The sequence below is a fragment of the Bos grunniens genome, chromosome 12, assembly GCF_055505025.1.
Source record: "Bos grunniens cultivar Pamir isolate PY7600 chromosome 12, Bosgru_T2T1.0, whole genome shotgun sequence".
Taxonomy (NCBI): domain Eukaryota; kingdom Metazoa; phylum Chordata; class Mammalia; order Artiodactyla; family Bovidae; genus Bos; species Bos grunniens.
This window is the reverse complement of record NC_141176.1, coordinates 18865597-18883202: the sequence shown is the minus strand read 5'-3', so window position 1 is coordinate 18883202 and position 17606 is coordinate 18865597. Positions and strand designations below refer to the sequence as shown.

At 41.3% G+C, this 17606-nt stretch overlaps 1 long non-coding RNA gene across 7 annotated transcripts in view; it reads left to right on the top strand.

The window, feature by feature from the left end:
* LOC147361455 (uncharacterized) overlaps positions 1-17606 on the top strand; it is a 156154-nt gene that overhangs the window by 60618 nt on the left and 77930 nt on the right. For 3 of the 7 annotated variants that reach the window (XR_015137927.1, XR_015137930.1, XR_015137931.1), the window contains one exon: positions 5558-5760. The exons of the other annotated variants lie outside the window; for them this stretch is intronic. This is a non-coding gene — a long non-coding RNA (uncharacterized LOC147361455). Of the gene's footprint in view, positions 1-5557; positions 5761-17606 lie in introns of those variants that run through there. 7 annotated transcript variants of the gene reach the window in all.

Sequence of the window (17606 nt, the reverse complement as noted above, 5' to 3'; positions counted from 1 at the left end):
CAACGGAGCACCAGGGAAGTCCCCTAATATCATGCTTCTGCCTGCAACCTTTGGGAAGAGTTTAATCTCTTTGTTTTGGGTTGCTCAGGGGATCTGTTCTCCTTCTACTTCAAATACTTCTTTTTCAACTCACACTTTTCTCTGATTTCCTAACCTAGGCTTTCTTTCTTTCTGACCAGCACTGTGGCGTCTTTGTTCTCTTTGACTGAAAGTCCTAAAAGTCTCAGAGTCCCTCCTGGGGAAAACGATCTTGTTTATCCATAGTTATCAGTCCTGTCATTGATGCAGGAACATGCAGTAAACTATCCACAAGAGGCCAGTACAAACAGTGGATGCTTCTCACCACAGGGGAGGGACAGGGATCCAGAAATAAAGCTACAGGGGCACAGAGGACAAATTTGCCTGGTCCCCAAATTGTTACTTTTGACTTGCCAGAGGAACATTAAACATTCACACACAGACTCATTCAACAAATGTTTATTGTAAAGTACTGTGCTCAAGCCAGTCATGGAGTTACTTGGGCTCTGCCTTTAAGGAGTTTTTGGTCTAGCAGGAAAACTGTGGCATGCATTGTACAACACAAAGATTATATTACAGGGACTTCTGTGGCAGTCAGGAGCAGTCCCTGTCTTCCAGTTAAGGGGGTGCAGGCTTGATTCCTGGTCCCAGAGCTAAGATCCCACGTGCCTCATGGTCAAAAAGCCAAAACATAAAACAATATTGTGACAAATTCAATAAAGACTTTAAAACATGATCCACATTTTTAAAAAGTCTTTAAAAAAGAGATTATATCATAGGCAGAAAGTGATACAGCTCTAAGAAATGTACAAATAAAGTGCCGTGGGTGCCTAGATTGCTTCACTGAAAAATCTGAAATGAATCAAAATTTTAAGAAGTAGGAATAAGGATTTATAGTGGGAGTGAATTTAAAGGTCAGCTAGTTCATCTGATTCACTTTGTAGATGTCACAAACTATCAAAATGCATTTTTTAAGAAGCGAGACACAAACCCAAGTTTATTAGTAATTATATTACAGAGCAAATGCACTAAGTTAAAAAAGAAAAGTATGTTAAGAATGGATTTCAAATACTTAGGTATTTTATTTTGGTTTTTATTTTTACTTTTGGCTGTGGTAGGTCCTTGGTGCCTGAGAACGGGCCCTCTCCAGTTGCCAAAAAAATGCATTTTAAAAAGTAAAAAAGGAGATATACAGTTTAATTGTGACAAAATTGGTCTAAAACATAAGCCCCTGCATTTCTAGCCTGGAGCTATTTTCTCTACACCAAGCAGCTTTCCCCAATAAGCCAAGAACATGTGGACCACAAATTGAATCTAAATTAGCAATAGCCAGCAAAGCTGTTGTTTTAAAAATGGGGATGACCATATTAATTGGAGAACGTCTCAGAAAATACGGGAAAGAACTCTCTGGTTATATTTGGCATTGATTCATTTCTTGTTATAAGAAACTACATCCAAAAGAGAGCTATAAAAATAAAGGAATAAGAAATGAGACCCTAAGAACGGTTATGGAAATCAGAGTTAGTCTGAAAAAAAGAATGTTAATGGGGGAATTCTTCAGCCTTCAGGGATCAGGAGGTCCCCCAACAGCTGTTCTCCATTTCTCCAGAAGGTAGAAAACAAGAGAAAATAGACTTGACTATCAAGCAGAAAAGATGAAGTCAGATGTTAAGGAACAGGCCCCTGATCTGAAGATTCTAATACACACAGACAGAGGAAACTGCAGGATCCTGTGGCTTGTCTTTCTCTTTCAGTCTCAGGAAAGGGAACCAACGCCTTTCCTAGAAGTTCTGTAGACCTGGCTGCAAGTGAGGATGGAGTCATTTAAACCTTTTAAGGATTCCTCCCGGTATTTGGAAGATTATTCCAACTCCAACACCCTTACTCTATTTGATCTTACAAATGAGGGGAAAACAAAAAGATAAAAATAAAATGCTGCTTAATATTTCCTGGCAATTATAAACAGAATTGTGGTGGTTTAATTGTTAAGTCGTGTCTGACTCTTTTGTGAACCCATGGACTGTAGTCTGCCAGGCTCCTTTCTCCATGGAATTTTCCATGCAAGGACACTGGAGTGGGTTGTTATTTCCTTCTCCAGGGGATCTTCCTAGCTCAGGGAAGAAACCCATGTCTTCTGTATCTCCTACATTACAGGCAGAATCATTACCACTGAGCCACCCGAGAAGCTACTGCTGCTAAGTCGCTTCAGTCATGTCTGACTCTGTGCGACCCCATAGACGGCAGCCCACCAGGCTCCCCTGTCCCTGGGATTCTCCAGGCAAGAACTGGAGTGGGTTGCCATTTCCTTCTCCATTGCATGAAAAGTGAAAAGTGAAAATGAAGTCGCTCAGTCATGTCCGACTCTTAGCGACCCCATGGACTGCGGCCCACCAGGCTCCTCTGTCCATGGGATTTTCCAGGCAAGAGTGCTGGAGTGGGGTGCCATTGCCTTCTCCAACCCGAGAAGCTGGAGCTACACAAATAGAGTGGGATCAGACATTTCCATAAGGTGTCTGATCTAAAATTGCTAAAGAGGGGTCTTGTTTTGCAAATAGCCATTTTGAGTCAAGGCTAAACATGAGACTGAGAAGGAGCCATGCTAGTTTCTCAAGCCTTTCCATGGAATTCCAGAGCCTTCCCATTCTCACTCTTTCCTTTCCCAGACTATCATTTCTTTTTTATTTTTTTTATTTTTAAACTTTACAATATTGTATTAGTTTTGCCCAACATCGAAATGAATCCGCCACAGGTATACCCGTTCTCCCCATCCTGAACCCTCCTCCCTCCTCCCTCCCCATACCCTCCCTCTGGGCCATCCCAGTGCACCAGCCCCAAGCATCCAGCATCATGCATCGAACCTGGACTGGCAACTCGTCTCATACATGATATTACACATGTTTCAATGCCATTCTCCCAAATCTTCCCACCCTCTCCCTCTCCCACAGAGTCCACAAGACTGATCTATACATCAGTGTCTCTTTTGCTGTCTCGTACACAGGGTTATTGTTACCATCTTTCTAAATTCCATATACATGCGTTAGTATACTGTATTGGTGTTTTTCTTTCTGGCTTACTTCACTCTGTATAATAGGTTCCAGTTTCATCCACCTCATTAGAACTGATTCAAATGTATTCTTTTTAATGGCTGAGTAATACACTATTGTGTATATGTACCACAGCTTTCTTATCCATTCATCTGCTGATGGGCATCTAGGTTGCTTCCATGTCCTGGCTATTATAAACAGTGCTGCGATGAACACTGGGGTACACGTGTCTCTTTCCCTTCTGGTTTCCTCAGTGTGTATGCCCAGCAGTGGGATTGCTGGATCATAAGGCAGTTCTATTTCCAGTTTTTTAAGGAATCTCCACACTGTTCTCCATAGTGGCTGTACTAGTTTGCATTCCCACCAACAGTGTAAGAGGGTTCCCTTTTCTCCACACCCTCTCCAGCATTTATTGCTTGTAGACTTTTGGATCACAGCCATTCTGACTGGCGTGAAATGGTACCTCATAGTGGTTTTGATTTGCATTTCTCTGATAATGAGTGATGTTGAGCATCTTTTCATGTGTTTGTTAGCCATCTGTATGTCTTTTTTGGAGAAATGTCTATTTAGTTCTTTGGCCCATTTTTTGATTGGGTCATTTATTTTTCTGGAGTTGAGCTGTAGGAGTTGCTTGTATATTTTTGAGATTAGTTGTTTGTCAGTTGCTTCATTTGCTATTTTCTGAAAACATCTTTCAGGTGTCGATGAATCCTCAGAATTATTAACTGAGGATGGCATAAGTCCCTGGTTCCAAAACCTGGGCATAGAATTATCTGGAAAGTTGAAAATAAAATATAAAAGTCTAGGTCTTACTCCAGAGCTTCTTATTTAGTAGGCGGGGGTGGCGGGGGGGCGGGGGGGGGGGTACTCTCCAGGTGGTCCCAATGACCAGGTCTAAGGATAATTAACTTGTGATATTTTCCTCTCCTGAGGTATTTTCACTTTAAGAAGGATCTCTTAAAGACCTCAGAGAGTTTCAAATCCCCAGTAATTCCGAGATGGTGAAATCCCTGCTGCAGGTGGTCAGAGAAGTCATTTTGGGGATTTCATCCCCTGAATTGTTCCACATGGACTCCACCTACTCTGCAGACTTGGTCGTGACCTTGGCTTTGCAAAGGGGAGTGTCGCCCTTGCATGGGAATAATTCTAAGGAAAGGAGCAGAACCGAAAATCCTGGGACAAGTGACAGCAGTCCTTAGGGAGGGATGAAGTGAAATGCAAGGCAGGCAGACCAGCAGACTGTTTTGGGGGCTCTGCATGGGTTGTGTAAACCCCTCTAGCCTGCTGTTTTGTATTCTTTTGTGAAATGGCCAGTTAGGTGTGGCCAGAAAAGGTGACAGCGGAAAGGCTCAGGAAAAAATAAAGTTTGTTATACTCACAGGTCCATAAGAGCACAGCACGCCACGCAAGGCTACATGGGAAAATCATCAGGGTAGCCAGGAGGCAGAAGGCAAGAGGGAGGGGAAACTTTAGCCCAGAGACTTTATTGGTGTTTCCTTGGCAAAAGCAACGCAGAGCAGGGTCAACAGTTTAGGATTGCCTACTTTGAGTAAGTTCTGTAGGCTTTGGGCTCTCGGGGTGGTCCCTAGAAGCCTGGAACTTGGCTCAGGGATGACGAAGGCAGAGGAATATTGCATTCTGGGGCCTGTGGGCCCCATAGAGGAAGTAGAGCTCTGGACGGGTTAGTTTGCATAACAAGGGCATGTTCCTGACTGGGTCCTTTTTCATGTCTCTACAAATTAGCTAGCCCAGGTAGACAGTCTCTCCCCAGCCAGAAAGGTTTTCTAAAGATGTCAAAACATTATAAAAAACCCAAAATTAAAAATATTTAAGGACAATTGGTTTCTTATCTGAGGGACTTTATCACTATTATTTTTATTTTATTTTTTACCACACCCCATGAGCTGGTCCCCATAGTGTGATAGGTTGCTGAAATTGTTGAAATTCTAGATTTGCCAATTTTCCTCCCGTCTTGAGACATTAAAAAAAAAAAAAAATTAGCTTAGGAAACTAAAGGACAATAAGAAACAAACCTGCAAGGAAATAGACTATGAATTGTTTACTGAACCTTAAAGCTCAGACTTTCAGCACTGATCCTCAGCCCGGACAGATAATCAGAGCTGTTCTGAGAAATTCCTTGCTTTGTAAATTGGAGTATTTGAGTATCACACTGACAGGAACTCAATATTTTTCTTGGAAGGATTTGGTCAGCCTAAACTGGCCGTTCATTAGTAAATGGAGTCATGCCCAGGTAGTGATTACCAGCTAGTGTTTATCTCAACTACAGTGTGGCAGAATCTTAGTTGTTCTTCTAAAAATCTCTTCTTCCCTTCTTATTAACTGGTCACCTAACTGCCTAGTTAGAGACTGAATTTCCCAGTCAACTTTGCAGCTAGCATGACTGTGATTCTATTGTCCCTCAATCAGTAAACTTGGGGATGATCTGATGCTAGTGACTTCAGCTTAAGCTAATTGAAAGAAAATTGCTTGCCTAGGACTCTCGTTCATTAAATGGAAAGCACACCTACCAGAGAGTCAGCTGCAGTCATGGAGAAGAGGCTAATGCCCCACGGGAGCAGATCAATGAGATGGAAGGAACCTGGGACCCTGAGGCATCTCCCAGAATCCAGCCAACCTAGCAACCGAAGTACTCCCCTTGGGACTTTTACAGAAGAAATAAACTTCTGTTTTATTTAAACCTTGTATTGTGGATCTCTTTGTTATGACTGCAGAGTCATTATCTAATTAATATACATAGTTATAAGTTGCCACTTTTTTTTTTTTTCTAGAAGGAATTACGGTTTTCACAGAAACAGAGAATCTTAGAATGTAGAAGACTCCCATGCAGGAGTCCCCTCTACACTAAGCCTTCAGGAGGTCACTCAGGCTCTCTAACCCTTTTGTGATGGGATCTATACCTCTTCACCAGGTGGCCCAGACCATGGGGCTGCTTTGTCTATACTGTGGATGAAGAATGTTGCCTACCATGTCAGTAAACAAAGGATGTTGTAGCCATCAAGCCACCAGCCTCTGCAGCTAACCCCAAAGATGTACCCTGAGGGGATTCAGGATGGAGAAAGCAGGATACTGGCCTTAGATAGTTAAGGTGCTTATCAAAGGAACAAGGTCAATAAGCCCAGGCTCCAGTATCTTCCCCTACACAGGAAAGCACTAAATCCGTTAACTTGAGATCTAGTTTTCTTTAATCAACAGTAATCTTTTAATGTTCCCACTACCTGCTTTTTCCTTTGTTTGGTTTTTTGCAAAATTCCTATATATCCTGGCTCCTCCCTGATCTCTTCCCTAGAGCAATCTGAGAGGCTGTCTCCTGGGCTTAAGTCCTCAGTAAATCCACTGAATGAAATGTAATCCTCAGCTTTTAGATTGTGCAGATTTTCAGTACACAATACTTTTATATCTTCCTCCTGTGGCCGACAGTGTAGTGTGTTGCTGCAAAACTAATTGGCCTATGAAACATGTAACCCCTCCCTCCCCTAAGTATGGTCTTGTAACAACCATTCTAGGAGATGTTCCTCAGATACAGCATTTTGGAGCCAAATAAATTTTGAAAATACTTACACTATACCTACCTCTAAAGAGTATATATTAATATTTCAGGTGTAGAAAAGTCTGAAATAAATTTGTTTAACTTGGTTTAATCCAGATTTTATTAAACATATTTGGCTATAAACCATCCCTAATCTAAAAAATTAATTTTTCCTGAATAATATCCATCCCTATCATGTAAAACTAATGTGTTCTATAAAACACATTTAGAAAATACAGATCTAACCCATGACCTGGCCTTAATTGGCACTGTTTCCTAGACCACTGAGCAGGTCAGTCACAGACACACAGAATGTTAACTCCACACTGGATAGAAAAATGTTGGAATTTGTTTATATTGCTTGGTTATTGGATGTGAGCCCAGTCAGTAGTAAACAGGAAATGTTTTTATTTGAGAATATAGCAAGAACTCCAGAGACAAAGGAAATACACACCCCAAATAAAATCCTTACCCAACAAACCATGAACACATAACTCAACTCTTCCTTCCCACAATTCCCTTTTACAGGGCTTACTAATAGAGAATCTAATCTTCACTGATAAGAAAACCTCGTTTGTCCTCTGTGTAATCTCAGCCTGGTTTAGTAGGAAGTGTATGGACTCTGGAGTCAAACAGCTTGATTTGAATTCCACGTACTGTCTTTGTGATTTTTAGAAAAAGTTGTTTATTCTAACTGAGGCTTAATTTCCTTTTTTATAAAGTGGGAATAAAAATACCTCATTATGGGGGACTTCTCTGGTGGTCCAGTGGTTAAGACTTTGTCTTCCAATACGGGGTGTGAGGGGTCGATCCCTGTAGGATCCCACATGCCTGGTGGCCAAAAAACCAAAACATAAAACAGAAGAAATATTGTAACAAATTTAAAAAAGACTTTAAAAATGGTCCACATCAAAGAAAATCTTAAAAATATCTCATGTTTGCAGGGATTAAGTAAGAATGCCAGCAGAGCCCCCACACAAAGCACCTGGCAAATAGTAGGAGTTAAAAAAAAAAGAATTATCTCAACTTCTCTATTCTCACCTCACCCTCCTCTTTGTAGATATTTCTATTTCAGATTGACCTTTCCATATATTTCGTTACTATAGGATGCGTGCCATATTCCTTAGCCAAATCCAAGAAATTTATTTAACATCTGTTTAAAATTAATAAATATAACTTGTTCATCTTGCTGCCCAGATAAAGTCTTTCTCTTCCAGATAGTTGTTATAGGATATGAATAGTTAGGCCCCCTCTTCTGTTCAATGAAATTTTTTGAGTTCTATCATTGAGGGTGCTATGGTGCCTTTTTACTATAATAATTGATTAATACTTGAAGAATATCAAAGACAGACACATTAACATTTTTCAACTAAATTGGATTTTCCCTCTTTATGGGGACAGGATATTGTGTCTATAATTAATTTTTCATTTATTCCCCTACAACTCTGTTTTAACAGATGTGAGCAGTAAGTGCCACTGAAAGTCAAAACTACACTTTGAGTAACCAAAGAATTTTTCAGGAACTGAAAGAGGTCAAAAGGTTAACTAATGGTTAGGGATTTGTTTGAAGTTCTGTTGGTTCATCACATTTGTAAAAGGCAAAAGTTTTGTTTGTGGCTATCATCGAGTAGCTTATGACAGACCCTCCCCTGAGCACAATTATAAGAGCTGAAGAGCAATTTTTAAAAGAACTCAGCTATTTGAAGATACCAGAAAACAACCATGGCAGCCAGGACTTCAAGGGCCAAAATTCCAGAGATAGCCCTTGACATAAGAATCTGATAAAAACGGAACAAGAAAAGAATGTTACAGGCTTTTCACACTCATGAGCCTAGTTGCAGAAATCATAAACAAAATATTAACAAATAGAATTCAATATTATATATAAAATGAATTAATTATCATGACCAAGTTGAGCTTATTCTAGGAATGCATGATTGTTTAACATTAGAAAAATCAACCAATGCAATTTTCTGTCTTAACAGAATAAAGGGGGAAAATTATATGATGATCTCAATAGATGCAGCATAATTATTTGGTAAATTTCAGCTTCCCAAAGGACTTGCAGAAAGCTAGAAACAGAAAGAAATTTCTTTAACTTAAAATTAAAAATGTTTCTGCAACAACCTACATCAAACTTTGTACTTAATGGGGAAATATTAAAAGCTTTCTCCTGAGATCAGTAATAAGTCAGAGATGACTGCATCAGTTCTAATCAACATTTTATTAGAGTTTCCGGGCAATGAAATCAGGACCAAAAAATAAAGAAATATCATAAAGACTTGAAAGGAATATATAAAACCATCATGATATGCAGATAATATAATTTAGTACATTGAAAACTCATAAAAATAAACTTAAAAAATGAATTTAACAAAGTCTCTGGATACAAGGTCAATATACAAAATTCAACTGTATATCTGAACATTAGAAAGAAACAAGCAGAAATAAAACTTTTTAATGATATCATTTATATTAGCATAAAACATACTTATTCAAATATGTGTTATACCTCTATATCCAAACCCACAAAACACTAGGAACAGAAATCAAAGAAGACTTAAATAATAGATTTTAGTCTTCTTAAATATACCATACTCATGGATTGAAAGACTCAAAACTGGAAAGCAGTTCTCCCCAAACTGATTTATAAACTTCATGGAATTTCAATCAAAACTTTGCAGAGTTTGTGTGCACATATGTGTGTTAACTGACAGATTGCTTCTGAATTTTACAGGGAACAACTTAGGGCCAAGAATAATCAAGACAATCTTGAAGAATCAAATTGGGAACTTATCTTGATGAATATAAAGACTTATACAATGCAACAGTAATTACGGGGGCTTCCCAGGTGGCGCTAGTGATAAAGAAGCCGCCTGCCAATGCAGGTCAGAGGTAACAGATGCGATTCCGTCCCTGGGTCCCTAGGTCGGGAAGATCCCCTGGGGGAGGAATGGCAACCCACTCCAGTATTCTTGCCTGGAGAATCCCATGGACAGAGGAGCCTGGTGGGCTACAGTCCGTGGGGTCGCAAAAAGTTGGACATGACTGAGTGACTAACACACACAGTAATTAGGACAGTGTGATATTATGCAAGGAGAGACAAACAGGTTAAAGGGGAAAAAAGGGTTCAGAAATAGAGGAACACCTGTTACGCCGTTTGATTCATAACAAAGATAACTACTGAAAAACAGTGGAAATGTATATAGTCTTTTCAGTAGATAATACTAAGCCAATTGGACATCTAACTGGAAAAAATAAATATTGATTTCTACTTTGCACCATTCATTACACCAATTCTAAGTTGATTGTGGACTTAAGTGTGAAAATAACATAGGAATGTAACATTGGAATATGCAAAGATATCTTTCATGGATTACCAAAAGTATTAGGCATAAATGAAAAAATGGATAAATTGGGATTATTAAAGTTAAGAACTTTACTAAAAAAAAGATGAGAACCAAAAAGCAAGCCTCAGATATGGCTATTTATAATACATATATCTGATATATCCAGACTTGATATGTGTGTAATCTCTTCAAGAAAATTAGAGATACCAAGGGAACATTTCATGCAAAGATGGGCTCTTTATTGAGACAGAAATGGTATGGACCTAACAGAAGCAGAAGATATTAAGAAGAGGTGGCAAGAGTACACAGAAGAACAGTACAAAAAAGATCTTCACGACCCAGATAATCACGATGGTGTGATCACTGACCTAGAGCCAGACATCCTGGAATGTGAAGTCAAGTGGGCCTTAGAAAGCATCAGTACGAACGAAGCTAGTGGAGGTGATGGAATTCCAGTTGAGCTATTTCAAATCCTAAAAGATGATGCTATGAAAGTGATGCACTCAATATGCCAGCAAATTTGGAAAACTCAGAGGTGGCCACAGGACTGGAAAAGGTCAGTTTTCATTCCAGTCCCAAAGAAAGGCAATGCCAAAGAATGCTCAAGCTACCGCACAATTGCACTCATCTCACATGCTAGTAAAGTAATGCTCAAAATTCTCCAAGCCAGGCTTTAGCAATACGTGAACTGTGAACTTTCCAGATGTTCAAGCTGGTTTGAGAAAAGGCAGAGGAACCAGAGATCAAATTGCCAACATCCACTGGATCATAGAAAAAGCAAGAGAGTTCCAGAAAAATATCTATTTCTGCTCTATTGACTATGCCAAAGCCTTTGACTGTGTGGATCACAATAAACTGTGGAAAATTCTGAAAGACATGGGAATACCAGACCACCTGACCTGCCTCTTGAGAAACCTATATGTAGGTCAGGAAGCAACAGTTAGAACTGGACATGGAACAACAGACTGGTTCCAAATAGGAAAAGGAGTACGTCAAGGCTGTATATTGTCACCCTGCTTATTTAACTTACATGCAGAGTACATCATGAGAAATGCTGGGCTGGAAGAAGCACAAGCTGGAATCAAGATTGCCAGGAGAAATATCAATAACCTCAGATATGCAGATGACACAACCCTTATGGCAGAAAGTGAAGAGGAACTAAAAAGCCTCTTGATGAAAGTGAAAGAGGAGAGTGGAAAAAGTTGGCTTAAAGCTCAACATTCAGAAAATGAAGATCATGGCATCTAGTCCCATCACTTCATGGGAAATAGATGGGGAAACAGTGGAAACAGTGTCAGACTTCATTTTGGGGGGCTCCAAAATCACTGCAGATGGTGATTGCAGCCAGGAAATTAAAAGACTCTTAGTCCTTGGAAGGAAAGTTATGACCAACCTAGATAGCATATTAAAAAGCAGAGACATTACTTTGCCAACAAAGGTCCATCTAGTCAAGGCTATGGTTTTTCCAGTGGTCATGTATGGATGTGAGAGTTGGACTGTGAAGAAAGCTGAGTGCCAAAGAATTGATGCTTTTGAACTGTGGTGTTGGAGAAGACTCTTGAGAGTCCCTTGGACTGCAAGGAGATCCAACCAGTCCATTCTGAAGGAGATCAGCCCTGGGTGTTCTTTGGAAGGAATGATGCTAAAGCTGAAACTCCAGTACTTTGGCCACCTCATGAGAAGAGTTGACTCATTGGAAAAGCCTCTGATGCTGGGAGGGATTGGGGGCAGGAGGAGAAGGGGACGACAGAGGATGAGATGGCTGGATGGCATCACTGACTCGATGAACGTGAGTTTGAGTGAACTCCGGGAGTTGGTGATGGACAGGGAGGCCTGGCGTGCTGCGATTCATGGGGTGGCAAAGAGTCGGACACGACTGAGAGACTGAACTAAACTGAATAACTCCTATAAATCAATAAGAAAAAATGGATATTACTACTCTCTCTCCTTTCCCCAAAAATGGACCAAAGTTTTCTGCAGGCATTTCACCCAGGAGGAGATCCAAATGGTCAACAGATGTATGAAAATGTGCTCCACATCATTAGTTATGAGGTAAATGCAAATTAAAGTCATGGTAAGAAAGCACCCCCCATGTACCTTTCTTAGGAATATTCTAGAGGAAATGTTCTGCTAAAGTTAGAAATTAAACCAAGACAGAGGATCCAGAAAACCAAAGAGCCTACACAAGATGGGGTGCCGGGTATTCCCGGGAGAATGGTCACTGGGGAGCACAGTGGAGACCAGTGTATAGCAGGTTGTGAAAACAGCTGGTCCAGACGGAAGCAGCTCAGAAGTTTCTGGGAGATCTGTCTTCAAGAATATGAAATTTGTTCCACACATTTAGGAGTTTTAAAATACAATATAGACACAACTATAGGGAATTTGAGTTGGATTTGTGATTATGCATGGAAAATTGGTCTTCCCAGGTGGCGCAGTGGTAAAGAATCTTCCTGCCAATGCAGGAGACGCAAGAGACCCAGGTTGTATACCTGCGTCAGGAAGATCCCCTGGAGTAGGAAGCGTCAACCCACTCCAGTATTCTTGCCGGGAAATTTCTATGGACAGAGGAGTCCATGGCGTCACAAAGAGTCAGATACGACTGAGCAACAGCACACATGCACACACATAGAAAATTTAGCAAAATAAAAACATAGTAATTATTAACTTCGGGGAAAAGAAAACAGAAAGGAAAAGCAATTATGATACACTTCATAGCTCAACTGTAAATAATATTTATGTCATCAAATTAAATATTGATTACCGATCTAAACAGAATTATAATATAACTACACAGAGAGAAGAGAGGATTGGAAAATGTGTGTTTTCTGTTTCAAGCTATACCTGAGACTGAAACAATAAAATATTTAGAGATATTAAAGTTAATGATAGAATCAGTTAAAAACATTTTTAAAAGTAACTATTTTGGGGGATTAGGAAAAGGAGGGCAGGTGAGAATGGCTATTTTTCGTAATAGTCTTGTAGAACTATTTGACTGGAAGCATGTTCAGTTCAATTCAGTTCAGTCGATCAGTCATGTCCGACTCTTTGCGACCCCATGAATTGCAGCATGCCAGGCCTCCCTGTCCATCACCAACTCCCGGAGTTCACTCAAACTCACGTCCATCAAGTCAGTGATGCCATCCAGCCATCTCATCCTCTGTTGTCCCCTTCTCCTCCTGCCCCCAATCCCTCCCAGCATCAGAGTCTTTTCCAATGAGTCAACTCTTCGCATGAGGTGGCCAAAGTACTGGAGTTTCAGCTTTAGCATCAGTCCTTCCAAAGAAATCCCAGGGCTGATCTCCTTCAGAATGGACTGGTTGGATCTCTTTGCAGTCCAAGGGACTCTCAAGAGTCTTCTCCAACACCACAGTTCAAAAGCATCAATTCTTCAGTGCTCAGCTTTCTTCACAGTCCAACTCTCACATCCATACATGACTACTGGAAAACCCATAGCCTTGACTAGACGGACCTTTGTTGGCAAAGTAATGTCTCTGCTTTTCAATATGCTGTCTAGGAAGCATGTTAAATTGTGCTAAAAATAGAAACAAACAAAAAAAGAAAACTATGGAAAGACCTGAATTTTCTGTGACCTGTAACTTCTCAGGACAGGATTTGTAAAATAAAGGGATAAGTAATCTTCTATTCTGGATGATCTCTGGCCCAATAAATTTGTGTTAAGCTGCTTAGTTCTAACTTCAAAATGCTTAACATCCCAGGAAATTATGTCAAATTTTAGACTTGGAAGGGTTAATGACGTCATGGAGATAAATCCCTCAGTTTCCGAACAGGAAACCCTGAGAAGCCATGTCTGTGCTTTCTTTACAGGCAGCAGCCCCTGAGTGGCTGGGAACACACTGGGACATGAGTATTCATCTCTTGATCCAAACACCCTTTCTATTTTACCCCAACGCCAGGGAGAGACCAAAAAATCGGAGAAGCATAACTGCCCTGCCCCGCCCCACCCGGCTGCCCCCAGTTCTTAGAATATCATTTCCTGTGGTTGAGCAGGAAAAGTCATTTGATTGAAGCCTCTCCCATCCACCCCACCCACCTCCTTGATAGATTTGTGTGTCTAACTCTAATTGCATCAAAAGGTCAAAGGCGAAAGAAGCCCATTTCTAATACAGAGATAAATCCAACTTCCCAATGCAGAGATTACACCAGAACCAATTTTATTGTGTGTCACCAAGCCTTCCCTGAGGCCATTAGTAATTTTCCAGACTTCGGTCCCACACTGAGTCTGCAGCTGAATCAATGCTGGGGTTATAACAGAGATGCAGAGCGAGCCCATAAAGCACAAGCCGATCCTCAGACGGTGTTACAGGCGACATTCTGCCTAGAGCACACTCTGTATGCGGTGAACCTCTTCCCTTCCCCCAGTCACTTTGCTGTGCTGGCCTGGATGCAAACATAAGAGGGACATCTAAGAGCAGTTACTAAGGAGACAAAACAGGTGCTTGGCGTGAGTCATCCTCTTTGGAAGGAATCTGGGTACATTTTCTAGGGTGGAAGCTTCAGTGGTGATTAATTCACTTTTGACATCCATTTTAATGCACAGGGGCTGAAGAATTAATTTCAAATTAAACTGTATGTTTTTTTTCCCCGCCACATTGGCAGGTGAAAGTAGAAAATGATTCACTGCAGTCTCGTCTGGGGTTACAAGAATCCCTCTGCTCTGCTGGGGGAAGGAGCGACAGAGGCAGAAGCTGCTGGTTGCCTAGATGGCTCTGCCTCTGGGCTGAGGAACAGCGTGGGTGACTAATCAGTCATTTGGCTCAGCAGAAAGAGCTGGGGAAAGGACCGGGTGTTAAAATGCTCCTAACCTGTGCTAAGTCCTACAGAACAGCCAGTCCCATTCAGGCAGTCAATCTTGATAAACCAGGTAAAGGATTTGGAATGGGAGACAGGGCTTCCGTGGTGGCACAGTGGTAAAGAATCCGCCTGCCAGTGCAGGAGAGCCAGGAGCCAAGAGTTCGAGCCCTGCGTCAGTAAGATCCTCTGGAGAAGGAAATGACAACCCACTCCAGTATTCTTGCCTGGAAGATCCTGTTAACAGAGGAGTCTGGTGGGCTACAGTCCATAGGGTCGCAAGGAGTGACTGAGAACTCACGCGATGGGGGTAGGAGACAAGAGAGAATACAGTTTAGATTTGACTTTCATCCTGGGAGGCAGCACAATCAGATCAGTGATAATTACCATCCCAAGAATGCCAGGTAATGGCTCTGGGTCCTCAACCTTTCTGAGCATGGGTAATATGGGAACAATGCCTGCGTCAAAGGTTGTTGTAAGGACTTACACAGAGCATGCTCCTAGAAAATTGTGGTATTCCTGTCCCTTCTCCTATGAGTTATGAACACAAGTTTAGATAAAAATCATAAATCCACCTCTAGAAAGGGGCATTTGGTCACTTGGAATGCTTAAGGAAACTCTAACCCCCCTAAAAGGAGTCCAAAATTTCTGCTCAAACACCTCTAGTAAAGAGGGAATTTCCATTTCCAGAAGGAAGTCCTCTTTTAAAAAAATTTTTGACTGTGCTACATGGCATGTGGGATCGTAGTTCCCCGCCCAGGGATCGAACCTGCAACCCCTGACTGGAAGCACAGAGTCTCAATCACTGGACCTCCAGGGAAGTCCCATAGAAAACAATATTTTAATCTTCTGATAATTATTTTGGGAAGTCCTTTACCTGTATGTCTCAGTTTGAGCCCCTAGGACCACAGAGAATAAACTAGTCTAATCACTTCCACGGGAAGCACAACACTTTTCTTCCTAACATGATATGCAACTTTCTCCCATCATTCTGATGGCTGTTTCTTCAAGAGTTTATAGCAGAGAACTGTCATCTAGCTACCTAAATCCATTCTTCCATCCCTTTGTTACTATAGAATTATAGTTAGGAGATTTAGTTAATTAGCTGAGCCACCCAGTTGCAATTCTTGGTCAGCACTTCAAGACGGTGGAAATGTCCTTCCTCTGCTCCCTCAGTTGTAACCAGGTCATTGTAGTAACCCTGTTTCAACACCATTGTTGTTGTTGTCGAGTCGTTAATTCATGTCCAACTCTTTTTGTGACCCCATGGCCTGTAGCCTTCCAGGTTCCTCTGCCCACGGGATTTCCCAGGCAAGAATACTAGAGTGGGTTGCCATTTCCTTCTCCAGGGCATCTTCCCAACTGAGGGACTGAACCCACATCTGCATTGGCAGGCAGATTCTTTACCACTGAGCCACCAGGGAAGCCCCAGTAGATGATAATGCCCTGGTGGATGACAAAGCAATGATTGTGGAAGGAACCTGGTTCTCCAAATGACCACATGGAACAGAGCCACTTACCATCTTAGAATACTCACCTGGTGCTGTTGATGCGAGAGAAGCAAGTTTCTTTTTTCCTTAAGCCATTGACTCAATAGATCTCATTGTATCAGCAGCCTGTTGTTCAGTTGCTAAGTCGTGCCTGACTCTTCGTGACCCCTTGGACTGCAGCACACTAGGCTCTCCTAGTAGACCCTAACTAAGACAAATCCTCTCCAGGTGTTCCCAAGAAATGGGTGCAATAATCAGGTGGTGGTATGGTTTCACTAGAGCAAAGCACTTATTTTTGTTTTGCCAGATACTATTGCATTTTACGAAAGGAATATAGGACTAATTATTCTTGTGTAGTCACATCATATTGGCTGTGAAAAGTGAAAGTCCGACTCTTTGCGGCTCCGTGAACTATATAGTCCATGAAATTCTCCAGGCCAGAATACTGGAGTGGGTAGCTTTGCCCTTCTACAAGTGATCTTCCCAACCTAGTGTTTGAACCAAGGTCTCCTGCATTGCAGGCAGATTCTTTACCAGCTGAGCCACAAGAGAAGCCCAAGAATACTGGAGTGGGTAGTCTATCCCTTCTCCAGTGGATCTTCCCAACCCAGGAATTGAACCGGGGTCTTCTGCATTGCAGGTGGATTCTTTACCAACTGAGCTACCAGGGAAGCCCTGGCGGTACAGTAAGCTAAAACCTTACAACATTTTTTCCTGTGTTGTTGCTGAACTGCACAGCCTCCAACCAATACTTGTGGAATGGGTTTTTGAATGCAAAGGAAATCCCTTATACTTATCATCCTTATTAAACCTCAACTTGACAGATAGAATCCATCCTCTAGTTTGCCAAGATCCTATTGTTTTCTGGTTGTCAGCCACTCTCTTGGTTCCTCCTCTCAACTTCCAGTGATCCGTATTTTTGAGCACCATGCCAGCTATAGCCTTTGATTAGCTTCATCTTTTGATACTTGGGTTAAGGACTAAAATACTTTACATATATTTTTCCTGCAAAAATGAACCTAGAGTTCTCAGTCTACATCTTAACAATATGATTATGATCCCCTGTGATGCAAGTAATAAATAATACTCATAGGGTTGCCCCTGATATGGTGCCCTACAAGACAGTACAAAAACGCCAGTGAACATCACCATGCTGGGAACATACTCAGTTCAGAGCCTCTTTCTTCTCTTGCAGGTGATGTCAAAACCTTGTCCACCCACAGGGGTACACTGCTTATTTCTAAATGGAAAAACGGTCCAACTCTGAGTTCCTTTTGTTCCTTTCTCACTTGTAGACATACATCTGCAGACACAAACTTATTAAAAAGTGTGTTACCATTTTAATTAT